The sequence below is a fragment of the Papio anubis genome, chromosome 2 (assembly GCF_008728515.1).
Source record: "Papio anubis isolate 15944 chromosome 2, Panubis1.0, whole genome shotgun sequence".
In the NCBI taxonomy this organism is placed as follows: Eukaryota; Metazoa; Chordata; class Mammalia; order Primates; family Cercopithecidae; genus Papio; species Papio anubis.
In genome coordinates, this window is record NC_044977.1 from 94,234,649 (window position 1) to 94,250,030 (window position 15,382).

Below are 15,382 nucleotides of genomic sequence, written 5' to 3' on the forward strand. Positions count from 1 at the left end.
CTCCACCCATGCCACGGGCCCACAGTCCTCAGTGCCCACAGTGTGCAAGGCCATCCCCACCTGTCCTCTCCTTCCCAGGTTCCAGCCGCATTTCTTTCTGCTCCCTTCTCACTTTCTGCTCTCAAGATGCCACTTACCATTTCCTGAAGTGGTTTTCTTCCCATGTTTTCTCACACACCGTTTCCACAGAAATTCCTGTATCCCTCTCACGTAATTCCTTGTAATTTCTCCTGTGTGAGAGAACCCACCCCACTCCATATACAAACAAGCTGGGAAAGACCGAGAAGTGCTGAGATCTCAAGAAGCCTTGCCAGCTGGGGGACAGGTTCTCCAGTTGTGCGCGCGCCACTGGGGAGGCTCGAGAGGGTGGTGTTCTGACCCCTGGTGGGACTCACGATGGGCATTTGGGAAGGCAGTGGAAATGGTGGCGTGATGGGAATGAGTGGGTGAAGAAAAAGAGAGTTCTTGTGGACAGCCTGAGTCTCCTGTGTTCATGCTAAGAATCCTGAATGTTTCATGAGTCTGGAGTATGTTGCCGAAATCTGCCAGGAGCCTGTAGCAGCCCCTGACATCAAGGGGGGCCCCGAGGCCCCCCTTGATGAGGATACAGCAAGGAGGAAGCACTGGAGCAGGGCTCCTCAACCACAGCCCTGTTGATGTTCTGGATGGATAGGTTTTTGTTGCGGGGGATTGTCCTGAGTGTTCCAGGATGTTGAGGTGCATTCCTGACCTTCACCCACTAGATGCCAGCAGCACTGTGCCCTCAGCTGGGACAACTAAAATGTCTCCAGATAACACTAGATGTCTCCTGGTGGAACTGTCGTCCTCTGCTGAGAACTGAAACACTGGAATTGGTAACCGTGGGGTGGGGGAAGGGAAAAAGATTGGCTGGGGAGCACTGAACAGAAAAGGAATCCTATGCATCTTGAATTTGACTGAAAAATCACAGGGCTGGATTGAACGTGTTAGGAAGGGTTAAATGGGTTCTTGGACAAATGCAGCTCAGGAGGGAAAAGGTTGTTTGGTTATAAAATGGTTTCATTTGTGCTGATTTAACCATGAGATATCAGAAGGCTCATTCTTTGTTCTCAGGTTTTTGCTGAGCCACACCACTTCCAACATTCTTTTATGCACTCTTTTTAAAACCTAAACATCTTATTTTCTTCTGTAATACCACTTGGCCCCACTACAAACTCGACAGTAGTTCCAAGTGGCCAGAGAATGACACTTTCGATTTATCCATTCTATAAGATCTAGATAATTTTTGTCTTAAAATGGGCAAATGGTCTGAGGTGCCTGACGTCCAGGCATTCTTTACACATCTGTCCCTCCCTAGTCTGTGTTCCCAGGGCAACTTGTCCCAAATCCTTCTCCTTTCTCTCCTGTCTGTCCCTTCAGTCTCCACCCCAAGCTCTCAGTCCTTTGAATCCTCCTTTTCTACGGACCCATCTGACCTCTCCCCTCCTCCCCAGGCTGCTCCTCTCCAGGCCGAGCCAGGTCCCAGTTCTTCCTCAGCCTCTGCTCCCCCACCCTATAATCCTTCTATCACCTCCCCTCCTTACACCCGGTCTGGCTTACAGTTTCGTCCTGTGACTGGCCCTCCCCCACCTGCCCAACAATTTCCTCTTAGAGAGGTGGCTGGAGCTGAAGGCATAGTCAAGGTTAATGCTCCTTTTTCTTTAGCTGACTTCTCCCAAATCAGTTAGCGTTTAGGCTCTTTTTCATCAAATATGAAAACCCAGCAGAGTCCATGGCCTGTTTGACAACAACCCTTAGATGCTTTACCACCCTAGACCCGGAGGGGCCAGAAGGCTCTTATTCTCAATATGCATTTTATTACCCAATCCACTCCTGACATTAGAAAAAGCTCTAAAAATTAGATTCCAGCTCTTAAGCCCCACAACAGGATTTAATTAACCTTGCCTTCAAGGTGTACAGTAATAGAAAAGGGGCAGCCAAGTGGCAACGTATTTCTGAGTTGCAATTACTTGCCTACGCTGTAAGAGAAACCCCAGCCACATCTCCAGCATATGAGAACTTCAAAACACCTAAACCGCAGCGGCCAGGTGTTCCTCCAGGACCACCTCCCCCAGGATCTTCCTTCAATTGCCGGAAATCTGGCCCTTGGGCCAAGGAATGCCCCCAGCCCAGGATTCCTCCTAAGCCATGTTCCATCTGTGAGAGACCCCACTGGAAATCGGACTATTTAACTTGCCCAGCAGCCACTCCCAGAGCCCCTGGAACTCTGGCCCAAGGCTCTCTGATTGACTCCTTCCCAGATCTTCTCGGCTTAGCAGTTAAAGACTGATACTGCTCAATCGCCTGGGAAGCCTCCTGGACCATCACAGACACTTCAGGTAACTCTTACAGTGGAGGGTAAGTCTGTCTTCTTCTTAATCGATGCAGTGGCTACCCACTCCACATTACCTTCTTTTCAAGGGCCTGCTTCTCTTGCCTCCATAACTGTTGTGGGTGTTGACGGCCAGGCTTCTAAACCCCTTAAAACTTCCCCACTCTGGTGCCATCTTGGACCACATTCTTTTAAGCACTCTTTTTTAGTTATCCCCACCTCCCCAGTTCCCTTATTAGGCTGAGACATTTTAACCAAATTATCTGCTTCCCTGACCATTCCTGGGCTGCAGCCACATCTCATTGCTGCACTTTTACCCAACTCAAGACCTCTTTCACATCCTCCCCTTGTATCTCCCCACCTTAATCCACAAGTATAAGATACCTTTACTCCTACCTTGGTGACCGATCATGCACTCTTTATCATCCCGTTAAAATGTAATCACCCTTACCTCACTCAATGCCAATATCCCATCCCACAGCAGGCTTTAAAAGGGTTAAAGCCTTTATCACCTGCTTGTTACAACTTGGCCTCTTAAAGCCTACAAATTCTCCTACTCGTCCAGAAAATGGACAAGTCTTACAGGTTGGTTCAAGATCTTCGCCTTGTTGATCAAATTGTCCTTCCCATCCATCCTATAGTGCCAAACCCGTACACCCCCTTATCTTCAATACCCCCTTCCACAACTCTATTCTGTTATTGACCTCAAAGACGCCTTCTTTACTGTCCCCTTGCATCCCTCCTCCCAGCCTCTTTTCACCTTTACTTGGACTGACTCTGACACCCACCAGTCCCAACAACTCACCTGGATTGTTCTGCCCCAAGGCTTCAGGGACAGCCACACTACTTTGGCCAGGCCCTTTCTCATGATCTGCTTTCTTTTTGCCCATCTGCCTCCCATTTTATTCAATATTTTGGCGATCTTCTTCTTTGCAGCTCCTCTTACCAATCTTCCCAGCAGGACACTATCCTGCTTCTTCAACGTCTCTACTCAAAGGAGTACGAAGTATCCCCCTCCAAGGCACACATTTCTTACCCTAGCATTACCTATCTTGGTGTAATGCTGCATCAACATACACACAGCCTTCCTGCAGACTGTATTCAGTTAATCTCCCAGATCCCAACCCCCATCACCAAGCAACAACTCCTTTCCTTCTTAGGCATTGTTGGATACATCCAACTCTGGATACCAGGCTTTGCTTTCCTAACCAAACCACTTTACAAGCTCACAAACGGTGACTTAACTAATCCCATAGACTGTAATTCTTTTCCCCATTCTTCCTTTCACTCTCTCAAAAAGGCCCTGGAGACAACTCCCACACTAGCAGTCCCTGACTCATCCCATCCTTTTTCCTTACACACAGCTGAAATACAAGGCTGTGCTGCTGGTGTCCTCGCACAGGAGCCAGGCCCACGACCTGTTGCCTTTATCTTCCAGTCCTCCAGCAGGCTAGACGGGAAATTCTCCAGGCTGCTAATCTTCTCTTGCCTCCTCCAAACTCCCAGCCATATGAAGATACCTTAGTTGGACAATCAGTCCTTCTCAAGTCTGACCCCTCAGACTCTACAGCTTTGATGGACTGGACCCTACCTGGTCATTTATAGCACCCCAAGTGCCATCCGTCTGCAGGACCCTCCCTATTGGGTTCACCTTTCCAGAATAAAGCTGTGACCATCAGACAGCCAGCCTGAACTCTCCTCTTCCTCCTGGAAGTCGCAAGTACTCACTCCTACTTCCCTTAAACTCGCTTGCATTTCTGAAGAACAGTAATAACCCTTATGAGCCTAATACATCCCTTCATTCTATTAAGTCTATTCATCCTTACCTTACTTTTTGCAACAGAGCTCTACGCAGTCACCCCCACTAGGACTGTGCCCTCAAAATTTGTCATCTCTACTATCTTCTGTCTAGTCATACTCCTATTCACCATTCTCAACTACTCATAAATGCCCTGCCCCTGTTTGCACTGCCGGTTTACACTTTTTCTCCAAACCATCATAGTGGATATCTCCTGGTACTATCCCCAGTCTGCCACTCTTGACTCCCTCTTGGAGTGGATAGATGATCTTTGCTGACAGGGCACCCTCCAATACTTTCACCCTGATGAAGTCCTATTCTTTACTTTTATACTCACTCTTTAACAAACGATTGCTGGCTTTGCATTTCTCTCTCCTCCAAAACCACTGAGGCCTCAACTAACTCACTGCTGAGAAAGGAGAACTCTGTATATTTTTAAATGAAGAGTGTTGTTTTTACCTAAATCAATCTGGCCTGGTATATGATAATGTAAAAAAACTCAAGGATAGCGACCAAAAACTCACCAACCAAGCAAATAATTTTGCTGAACCCCCTTGGGCACTCTCTAATTGGATGTCCTGTGTCCTCCCAATTCTTAGTCCTTTAATGCCTGTTTTTCTCCTTCTTTTACTCAGACCTTGTGCCTTCCGTTTAGTTTCTCAGTTCATACAAAACCACATCCAGGCCATGACCAATCATTCCATACAACAAATGCACCTTCTAACAACCCCACAATATTACCCCTTACCACAAAATCTTTCTTCAGTTTAATCTCTCCCACTCTAGGTTCCCACGCTGCCCCAATGCTGCTTGAAGCAGCCCTGAGAACATCGCCCATTATCTCTCCATACCACCCCCAAAAATTTTCGCTGCCCCAATGTTTCACCACTATTTTGTTTTGTTTTTCTTATTAATATAAGAAGACAGGAATGTCAGGCCTCTGAGCCCGAGCTAAGCCATCATATCCCCTGTGACCTGCACGTATACATCTAGATGGCCTGAAGCAACTGAAGAACCACAAAAGAAGTGAAAATACCCAGTTTCTGCCTTAACAGATGACATTCCACCATTGTAATTTGTTCCTGCCCTACCGTAACTGAGCAATTAACCTTGTGACAGACATTCCTTCTCCTGGACATGAATCTCGGGAGCTTCCCACTGAGCACCTTGTGACCTCTGCCCCTCCCTGCAAGAGGACAACTCCCTTTAACTATAATTTTCCACTACCTACCCAAATCCTATAAAACTGCCCCACTCTTATCTCCCTTTGTTGACTCCTTTTTCGGACTCAGTCTGCCTGCACCCACGTGATTAAAATGGTTTGTTGCTCACACAAAGCCTGTTTGATGGTCTTTTCACATGGATGCGTGTAACACAACCACCTTCAGGGCTCAAGAAATCCTCCTGCTCTGCCTCCTGAGTAGCTGGGACTACAGGTGCACACCACCACCCCTGGTTACTTTTTGTATTTTTTGTAGAGATGGGGTTTTGCCATGTTGCTCAGGCTGGTCTTGAACTCGAGCTCAAGCAATCCACTTGCCTCTAGCACCTAAAGTGTGGAGGGAGAACTATTTCATTCTGAGAATGTGGGAGAAGTGGGGACTTTGTGTCCATGTTAGTTCAGGCACAAGTTGCAAGAAGCAGAGGATGGCTCAAGTTTGCCTAGCAATATAGGCCAGTGCTGGAAGATTGGTGGCATTGGTCACAGGAAAGAAGGAACTACTGGACATGTGGACTTGGAAAACACATGACCCAGAGCAGTTCTGTGATGGGATATCTTCCTTGGATGGTCATGGGTCTATTCTCCAGGGCACTGCCTCTGTGGGGTTGCATCATGCTCACCATTTCTGGAAGCAAGAATCCAATGGACTCATCTTGGGTAGTACACACCTAGAATTCATGGTAGGAAGGTGGTCTTTTTCATTTGTGTCCACCGCAATGGTCCTTCACAGAAAGCTCTTTTTCCTCCACTTCCCTCATCTCTTCTCTCTTCTCTTCTTTTCTCTTTTCTTCTTTATCTCTCTCTCAATTTTGTTATGAAAATATTCCAATATTACATGGGCAGAAAATAGTATTAATATGTTAAATCTCCATATTCCCATCACTCAGTTTCAACAATTACAAACATACGGCCAAAACTGTTTCATCTATGCTCCTCTCCCTTCCCTCTGCCTCTCACCCCACGGGATTATTTTCCACTAGTATTTTAGAGTGTATCCTTAAGAGATAGGACTCTTTCGAAATAGCTACAAAAGCATTATTGTACCCCAAATTAAAGCATAATTAACATAATATTATATCTAGTCAGTGTTCAAATTTCTCCAGTAGTCTCATAGATGTGCTTTCTCATTGGTTTGTTCTAACCTGGACACAAACAAGGCCAGTGCATTGCATTGCACTGTTAATGTGCAACAATTCCTTTCCCCCTGTTCCACTTTGGCCCCACCTTTTCCCGTAGAACTTTCTATATTCTGGATTTGGCTGGCTGCATACCCTTGCTTTCTCACCATCTCACTGCCTCTGCCATAGTCCAGGCCTTGTCAGGCAGGGAGCTTGTGACTCCTCCTGCTCCTTCTCTGAGTCACTTCCCTTTGTCCTATGGACAGAAAGCTTTTTCTGAAAAAGCAAATCTGATCATGCTGATACCGGTGGATTAGGGGAGGTCCCTAAACACTGGTGAGACGTTGACTCCAGCTGGTGTCCAGGCTCTTGACTTTGTCACAAGAAGGAATTTAAGGACAAGTCAGAAAAGTGAAAGTAGAGAGACTTATTGCAAAGCAAAATGCACGCACTCAAGAAAGCAGAGTGTGACCAGGCGGGGTAGCTCATTCCTGTAATCCCAGCACTTTGGAAGGTGGAGGCAGGCTGATCACCTGAGTCCAGGAGTTCGAGACCAGCCTGGGGAACATGGCAAGAGCCCGTCTCTACAAAAAAATACAAAAAATTAGCCAGGCATGGTGGTGCACGCCTGTTCTCCCATTCAGGGGGCTGTTCGGGGGGCTGAGGTTGGAGGATTGCTTGAGCCCGGGAGGCAGAGGTTGCAGTGAGCCGACAAAGCGAGACCCTGTCTCAAAAATAAAATAAAATACAGTGAAACCCCATCTCTACTGAAAATACAAAAAGTTAGCCGGGCGTGGTGGTGGGCGGCTGTAGTCTCCACTGCTCCGGAGGCTGAGGCAGGAAAATGGCCTGAACCCTGGAGGCAGAGCTTGCAGTGAGCCGAGATCGCGCCACTGCACTCCAGCCTGGGGGACAGAGCGAGACTCCGTCTCAAAAATAAATAAACAAACAAATAAATAAAATAAGAAAGGGAAGTACAGGCATACTCAAGAGAAAGTTGTGCCCAGTAGGGTTTGGGGTTTCTACATTATGAGTTTCTTTAGCCAAGCGGTGGAATATTCATGAAGTTTCCTGAAAAAGGTAAAGATTTTCTCAGAGCTGTGGTGCCACCCACTTTTACACCAACCATGGGTGTTCCAGGAAATGGAATGGCCCTGGTGGGTGTGTGATTTGGTATTGAGCATATAATGAGGTTCTAGGCAAAACCTAGGACAAACTCAGCACCATGTTGGATCCAGTCAGTTTTAACCAGCCTTGGCTCACACCTTGGTTTTCAGGTTCTTATTGACTCCCAGATTATGCAGCTATTTCAACAGTTTCCTTTTTACTAGTCGAATTGCTGCCTGGAATTTTCCATTCTCCTGTGACTGCACTTATTACTCCTGTCTCAATGCTACTCTCTTTTTTAACACTGTCAGGGGGTGCCTGTGGCCTGTAGAATAAAAACTACACTTGACAGCTTGGCATAGACATTGCAAACAGTAAGCATTTAATAAATGCGGAATTAACACGTCAATGGGGACTGTGGAGTGATAAATAACTAATGCACTCGGGTACTGGGCTGGCAAGAATCCTTGTTCTCCTTCACCATATGCTTTGCTTCTGCTCCAGTGGAGGGCAGAGCAGAGGGGAGGGCTGGAGGGAGTACCTCCCCATCCTCTTGTCACTCCGTACTGCCCACTGTTCCTGATCTCCCGCAGGAGGAATGCATGCACACAGTCAGACACACACACCAACACTCACACCAGTGTCTGTCTGTCTGTCTGTCTATCTATCTGTCTGTCTGTCTATCTATCTATCTATCTATCTATCTATCTATCTATCTATCTATCCATCCTATCTATCTATCTACCTATCTATCATCTATCTCAAGTCTGCTGTGCTACTTTAGGCACCTGGACTATACCTTGCTTTATTTCACTTCTGCATATTTGTGTGAGAGTTCCTACTCCTATGCTCCACTCAGTAGCTTCTAACTAATCCTTATTCAACTGCAGTAATGCTCTCTGGGATTTCTTCCTCCAGACCCCCATTCTTGGATTGGATAACTCATCCTCCTCTGTCTCTTAGAGCCTTATCTTGACACTGTTCACAGTAACATAGGTGTTAAAAAGAAATTGTTTAGGGAGATAGTGAGGGTAGGAAGTCCTTGGTAAGGTTTTCGTTTTAATGAAAAGCAGCCCCCAAATCATTTCTTTTCTAACAAAGAGCAACCTGTAAAATCGGGCTGCAGACATAGATAAGCAATCTGGAAGCTTGCACAGGTGAATGCAGGCAGCTGTGCCAACAGGAAAAGGCTATCTGGGGGCCAGTCATATTCAACATGGATTCTTCATCTTCCCTTTTCTTTGTCAACCATGTGTACAGTAAGGAACAGACAACATGGCACTGGCCAGGTATAGACCTCATCTGTATAATGAAAGATTAGAGTGGGATGGCCAGCTGCTTTGCGTGCTGTGTAAACATCACACCTGGTCTGACCAATCTCTCGGGTCCTAAGTAAATCAGACACCACTTCCTCAAGCTTGTTTATAAAATGCCTTGTGTTTCACCATGAAACAGGAAAACCCACTCAGGTGTCCCTCTCTCTGTGCAGGCAAGAGAGCTATTCTCTTTTCTCTTTCTTTTGCCTGTTAAACCTCTGTTCTTAAACTCACTTCTTGTGTGTCTGCATCCTCCATTCCCTTAGCGTGAGACCACAAACCTCAGGCATTCACCCCAGGCAATGATGCCACTTCAACAGTACTTTTCAATCTTTGCCTTTTTGCTTGCGTTTCTCTCTAAATAGTGAATTTCATAAGGACAGTGAATGAATGCTGAATGTTGAGCTGCAGATGGTGAGTGCACAACTGAAGAGTACTGGGAAGAACCCCCTTACTTCCCTTCTCCTCAGGTTTCTGTTTCTGCTTGAAGAAGGACAGAAGCTCTGCCCAGTTTCCTCTCCCTCTCAGAGGAGGGCTGGAGGAAACACTTCCCATCCCTTTCTTACCCCTGGCCATCCCTGGCCTCCACGGGAGGAGAGTGGAGGTGGGGTTTATTGGTTGCTCCCCTTTGCATAGGCACAGCTGAGGATGAGGGCCCCAGATGTAGACTGAGGCGGGTGGTATGAAATCCTACTTCTTTCCTGTGTCTAAGCCACATCTGCCCATGGGGCTTTGCCAGAACTTCTCATTGGGTTTTCTTACCTAGCTCTTAATAAATTAATTCCTACTTGCTCTTCCTTGAGTGTAAGCTTCTGTCAGAGTCCAGAAGGAAGGGGTGGGGAATTGGCCTGCTGCCCTCACTCTCTCAGTTTGCTTTGAGCTATGGAATCTACATCTGACCAGAATTATTGATAGCTGGTTGACTCTGGTTGGCCAGTGCTTCTGTTTCACCGCAGAGAGTGAGCTAAACTGCCCGCTATGTCTAAGAGCACTGTTTGGGAGAGCACATCCTAATCTGAAGAAGAAATAACCATTATTAGCAAATTATTAAAGTATCTAACAGTTGTTAGAGCTTTTATGTGCCAGGCACTGTGTTAAGCCCTTAACATGCAATTTCTCATTTATCCTCTGAACGAACCTGTAAGGCAGGTATTATTATTAGCCCCAATTACAGATTAGAAAACTAAGGCTTAGAAACAGTAAGCAACTTGCATAGTAATTCCAATCTAGGAAACACTGATGCCAAAGTTCAAATTATATTAATATTTATTGAGTATTTTTAATATGCCAGACTCACGCTGTCTCCTATAGTAGCCATTGGCCACATTTAAATTAAATCGTGGAAAACATCCAGTTCCTCAGTCACACTGGCCACATTCGCCCTGGTCTGGTGGCTACCATTTTGGATGATGCAGATACAAAGCATTCCTGTCATTACAAAAAAATTCTATTGCATCTCTCCGGTCTAGATAATTTATACCCCAACACAACCCTGTCAGGTTGCTGTTAATAACGAAGCAGCATCATTTGTGTGGGGTAATACACAAGGTTCGTTGCCTCATGCCAAAGAAATCAAGGATGCTAACACAGGAGGAGTGAGTTTAAGAGCGGAAGTGTAATAGGCAAAAGAGAAAAGCTCTCTCGTGCAGAAAGAGGGGGTTCCAAGTGGATCTCCCAGTTCCATGGTAAAATACATGGGGTTTTATAGACTAGCTTGAGGAGGCAGTGTCTGATTTACATAGGGCCCAAAAGATTGGTTGGACCAGGTATGCCATTTACATAGCATGGGAAGAAGCTGGCCATCTCACCCTACTCTTTTATTATGCAGAAGGGTTCTCTACCTGGCCAGTGCCATGTTGCCCTTTGCTTTACTCTACACGTGGTTGACAAAGAAAAGGGAAGATGGAGAATCCATGTTGAACATGCCTGGCCCCCAAATAGCCTTTTCCTATTGGCACAGCTGCCGGCATTCACCCGTGCAAGCTTCCAGCTTGCTTATCCGATTTTACAGGCTTTTCTTTGTTAGCAAACAAATAATTTTGGGGCTGCTTTTTCTTAAAAGCAAATCTTACCGAGGACTCTCTGACCCTCACTAACCACCTAAATAATTCCTTTTTAGCTCCTGTATCGGTAACACCCCAAATTACTACTGAAAATCCTTGTAGATCCTGAGAGCCAGAGACGTTAAGTCACTTGCCCAATCTCCCACAGCCTCAAGGCTGGAACTCAAGTCAGTCTGACTTTCAAGTCCCTGCCCTCTTCTCTGCCAGGGTCTGCTTTTTGCCACAGGACGATTGAGTTAGCCAATCAACAGAGTCCTTACTTGACTGTATGTCAGGAAACCATTAGGATTCTCCTAAAAAGGATTTTTGAATAGTCTTTGGTAATGGCAATAAACCTAAGTAGAGGAATTTTAAAGTGAACATAGACAATATTGAAATTCTCCCATTAGTTTTTATTATTTTTAATCTTAATTACATTTTATTATATTCAGTGGTATGCAGTTTCAAAAGGAGAAGTTGTCTTGACTCAAAACCAAAAGATTAAGTTATCAGATATCTGTTCTTCAGTAAATAGTAGGAGGTGTTTTTATGTGTGTACATGTGTTTAAACCGTTTGCCAGGATATTCAAGAGTTGACATTTTAATGCTAAATGTTAATTCTCTGCAGCATTATCATTGCCTGATCAGGGCTGGTACGAGTTCCCAGGTCTTCAGGAATAATGCTTTCATGGAAAGAGTTAAGAAGGATGGCTCGCTGCAGGGATAAGGAAATGGGGGGAGAAGAGCCCTTTAGCCACATAAGCAAAATCTATATTCATTTGAGAAACATCTCGGACAGGCCCTTTTCTACACAAGAGACTTATTCTCTATTGAATTTGAAGTCGCCAAGCTCAGCATGGGCGCCAGACATCCCATTTCTGTTTACTTTTCACTTGGAAAGGAAGGGTGAAAACATAACCCAAAACCAAAAATGAAAGTGAAATACTTGGAGCCTCAAATACAGATCTCTGGTATTGCCAATGAAGTCTAGATTCACATGCATTAAAGAAACCAGCTTGGGGAATGTTCTGTTATGAAAGTTGAGACTCTTCCTGGCACACATGCCACCCCAGGCCGGGCAAAGTCTTGCTCAGACAACAGCCCTTGCTGTCAGTCCAGCAGGCTTTAGGTAGTACTTCTCAGACTTGGCTATCCTTACAGTCACCTGGGGAGCTTCTACAGTGGGCAACCACAGGGCAGGAATGCAGACAGCTGGAATCAGAACTTTTGAGGCTGGATTTAACGTCACTGTTTGTAAAACTATCCAAGTGACTCCAATATGTTGGCTTTTGTGAATTTATTAGCACACAGGTACTGATCGTGAAGGGAGTCAGAAGTGCTCCTACTTTCCCTATTCAAAGGCTCGCCGATGGTTTGCCATTGGGAAGCACCATCAAAACGTGCCGCTGTTGGAGCCCACTCCAGACTCACGACATCAGAGTCTCTGGGGCTTGGGACAGGCAATGCTCTCATTTATAAAGCGAAGTGGTTGGGCTGACTGGTCCTCAACAACCTTTTTGTTTTCAAACCATAGGATTCCATAAGAGGGTTTGATGTAAACGAGGTGATAATATAACCGAGTACTCCATTTTTTTTCTAAGTAAAAGGGAATGTTACAAGTATTTTTAAAATTATTTTGTCTTTTCTCCTTTCCTCTTGTGCCCTACTTTCTACTTAGCCCTTTAGAAATGCAAATCTCACCTTTTACCTCCCCTTCAACAGACATTCTTTACAGGGTAAGTTCATCTATATGCTCCAAGACAGAACTCTCTAGAGAGTTAACAGCCGATTTACAGCCCAAAGCATGACCTCCATGGAACTCTCACCCTCCAGGGGATTGCCATGGAACTCACCCTCCAGGAAGGCAGGTTGAAGGCCTGTCCACTACCCTCTCCCACCGAGAGAGTTTTAGGTCACTTTTTCAACCTATTTCTGCCTATGAAAGTGCCAACTCAACTGCCCGATAGATTAGGCACCAACCATGCCAGCATGCAGAACCCCCTGCCCTTGCTCATTTCCTCCCCTGCCTTTTAAAAGTGCCTGCTTTCTGCTCCAAAAGCAAAGCAGTGCATTTACTATTTATTTATTTATTTATTTACAGAGTCTCACTCTGTCACCCAGGCTGGAGTACAGTGGCAAGATGTTGGCTCACTGCAACCTCCACCTCCCAGGTTCAAGCGATTCTCCTGCCTCAGCCTCCCGAGTAGCTGGGTTTACAGGCATCTGCCACCATGCCTGGCTAATTTTTCGTATTTTTAGTAGAGTCGGGGGTTTCACTATATTGGCCAGGCCGGTCTCAAACTCCTGACCTCAAGTGATCCACCCTCCTTGGCCTCTCAAAGTTCTGGGATTACAGGCGTGAGCCACCATGCCCAGCAAAGCAGTGCATTTAGAGGCAGGAGCCTGCACGTCTTCCCTGAAGGAGGTTTAGAATAAATCATTTGCTTTATACCTGACCTCACTCTTGTTCAATTGGATTCTGCAAGCAACGAGTTACTAATCTGCGGTTCAGTTACATAAACAATAATAGAGAAAGGAGAGTGCAAATGAGAAAGAAATTTACCAACATCAAATCACATTTGATTATTTCAAACACTTGGTACCCACAACCATCAGATATAGAGGATCATAGAGAGAAACAAGGGAGGAGCTTGGAGCATTTTATGCATTATGAAAAATGCTTAGTCACAAAACACTTTCTGATCTTGTTGCAGGGTCATGAGATCAGCACACTGCAGAGATTGGTCTGGGTGTTGGAACCTTCATTCCACAACAGGCATCAACCTGTATCCCGAATGGAGATTCCTCTCGGTCTTCAAAAATGATGAATGTGAGCTGTGCACTACCTACCCTGAGTTGCTGTGGAAATACCTCTTTTTCACAACTGGAATGGTGCCAGCAGAGACAAACATTAAACAGCTGAATGTGAAAAGCCTCCTCGCGTGTCTTCTCCACGGCCAAGGCTGGAGGTTGAACACCCTTGCTCATTTGCCAATGTGGCCTCGCGGGGGCAGTATGACCCAAGGCTTGCCATGGCTTCCTAGCTTGAAAAAGATTCACACTCTTCCATGAATGCTTTAAAAAAACTAGTGACCACCCAGAGAAACAAAAATAAGTCCCCAAAACACGACAGAATCACGACGACACAAAACGGATTATCAAACTATGTAGTAACAATAAGGAGGCAAATAGAAGTCAGACTTGTAAAATTGCTTATAGAAAATTAGGAAGGAAATAGATATTATATGCATGCATATTAATATAAAGATATAGGGTGTGTCATATGACATTATATATTAATATATAAAATATGTATTTGTATATAGAATCTTAAATATTAAAGGTTGACTCGGTTTTGGAAAAATACAAGCAACTTTTACAGTGAATTTTATTTCAAAGTAAAGGAGCTATCGAAATGTTTTCACGTTTTTTCCTCTTCTGTTCAGCCTTATCCCTGAGGGTTGTGGAAAATCTCTACATACTCTGATGATAAGTAAGTGGATGTGTTAACAAGCTACAAGGAACGGCAGTTACAAAGTTCATGATTTGTTGGCCGGGCACGGTGGCTCAAGCCTGTAATCCCAGCACTTTGGGAGGCCGAGGCGGGCGGATCACGAGGTCAGGAGATCGAGACCATCCTGGCTAACACAGTGAAACCCCATCTCTACTAAAAATACAAAAATTTCCCCGTGCATGGTGGTGCACACCTGTAGTCCCAGCTACTTGGGAGGCTGAGGCAGGAGAATCACTTGAATCTGGGAGGCTCTGGTTACAGTGAGCCGAGATCGCACCACTCTACTCCAGCCTGGGCAACAGAGCAAGACTCCATCTTAAAAAAAAAACAAAAAAGGAAAGTTCGTGATTTGTTTTCCAGTTCACATTTCTGCCTCCAGCCCCCAGGGTAGTTGGTGGTAATTCTTATGCTGTCATTAGAAGTGTTAACACTTGAACAGTTAATGTTTGCATTTGGAACTCTATCTCTCCCCCGATAGAAAATAAATGATTTGTAAATTTAATCGTTACAGTGGAAATGCCAATGCATCTTAATTTATTCAGAGCAATTTAAACTAAGAACCCCTGGAGTACAAAATGTAAACAGAATCCCAGTTTATGAATTTGCACATTAGTCTTCCTTGTTAAGGACAGTCACCTCTATTTTGACTTTATCCATGGCATGCAATCTCTTCTTTGATAGGGACCTCTGGGTGAGAGAGAAGGTACATTCACCCCAGAGATGGTGAATAAAGTCAGATCCTGAAGGTCGTGAGTTGAAACTCCAAGGAGTAAAGGCATGGGCCTGGGGAGATAATGGGAATGGGCTCTGGAAAGGCTGGCAACACTGAAAATAGCTTTTCTTTGTGCTAACATTGGAAGGCATTTAATAAGGTGGAAAAGAAAAGCAGCAATTGACATGGCTGCATTTATGTCA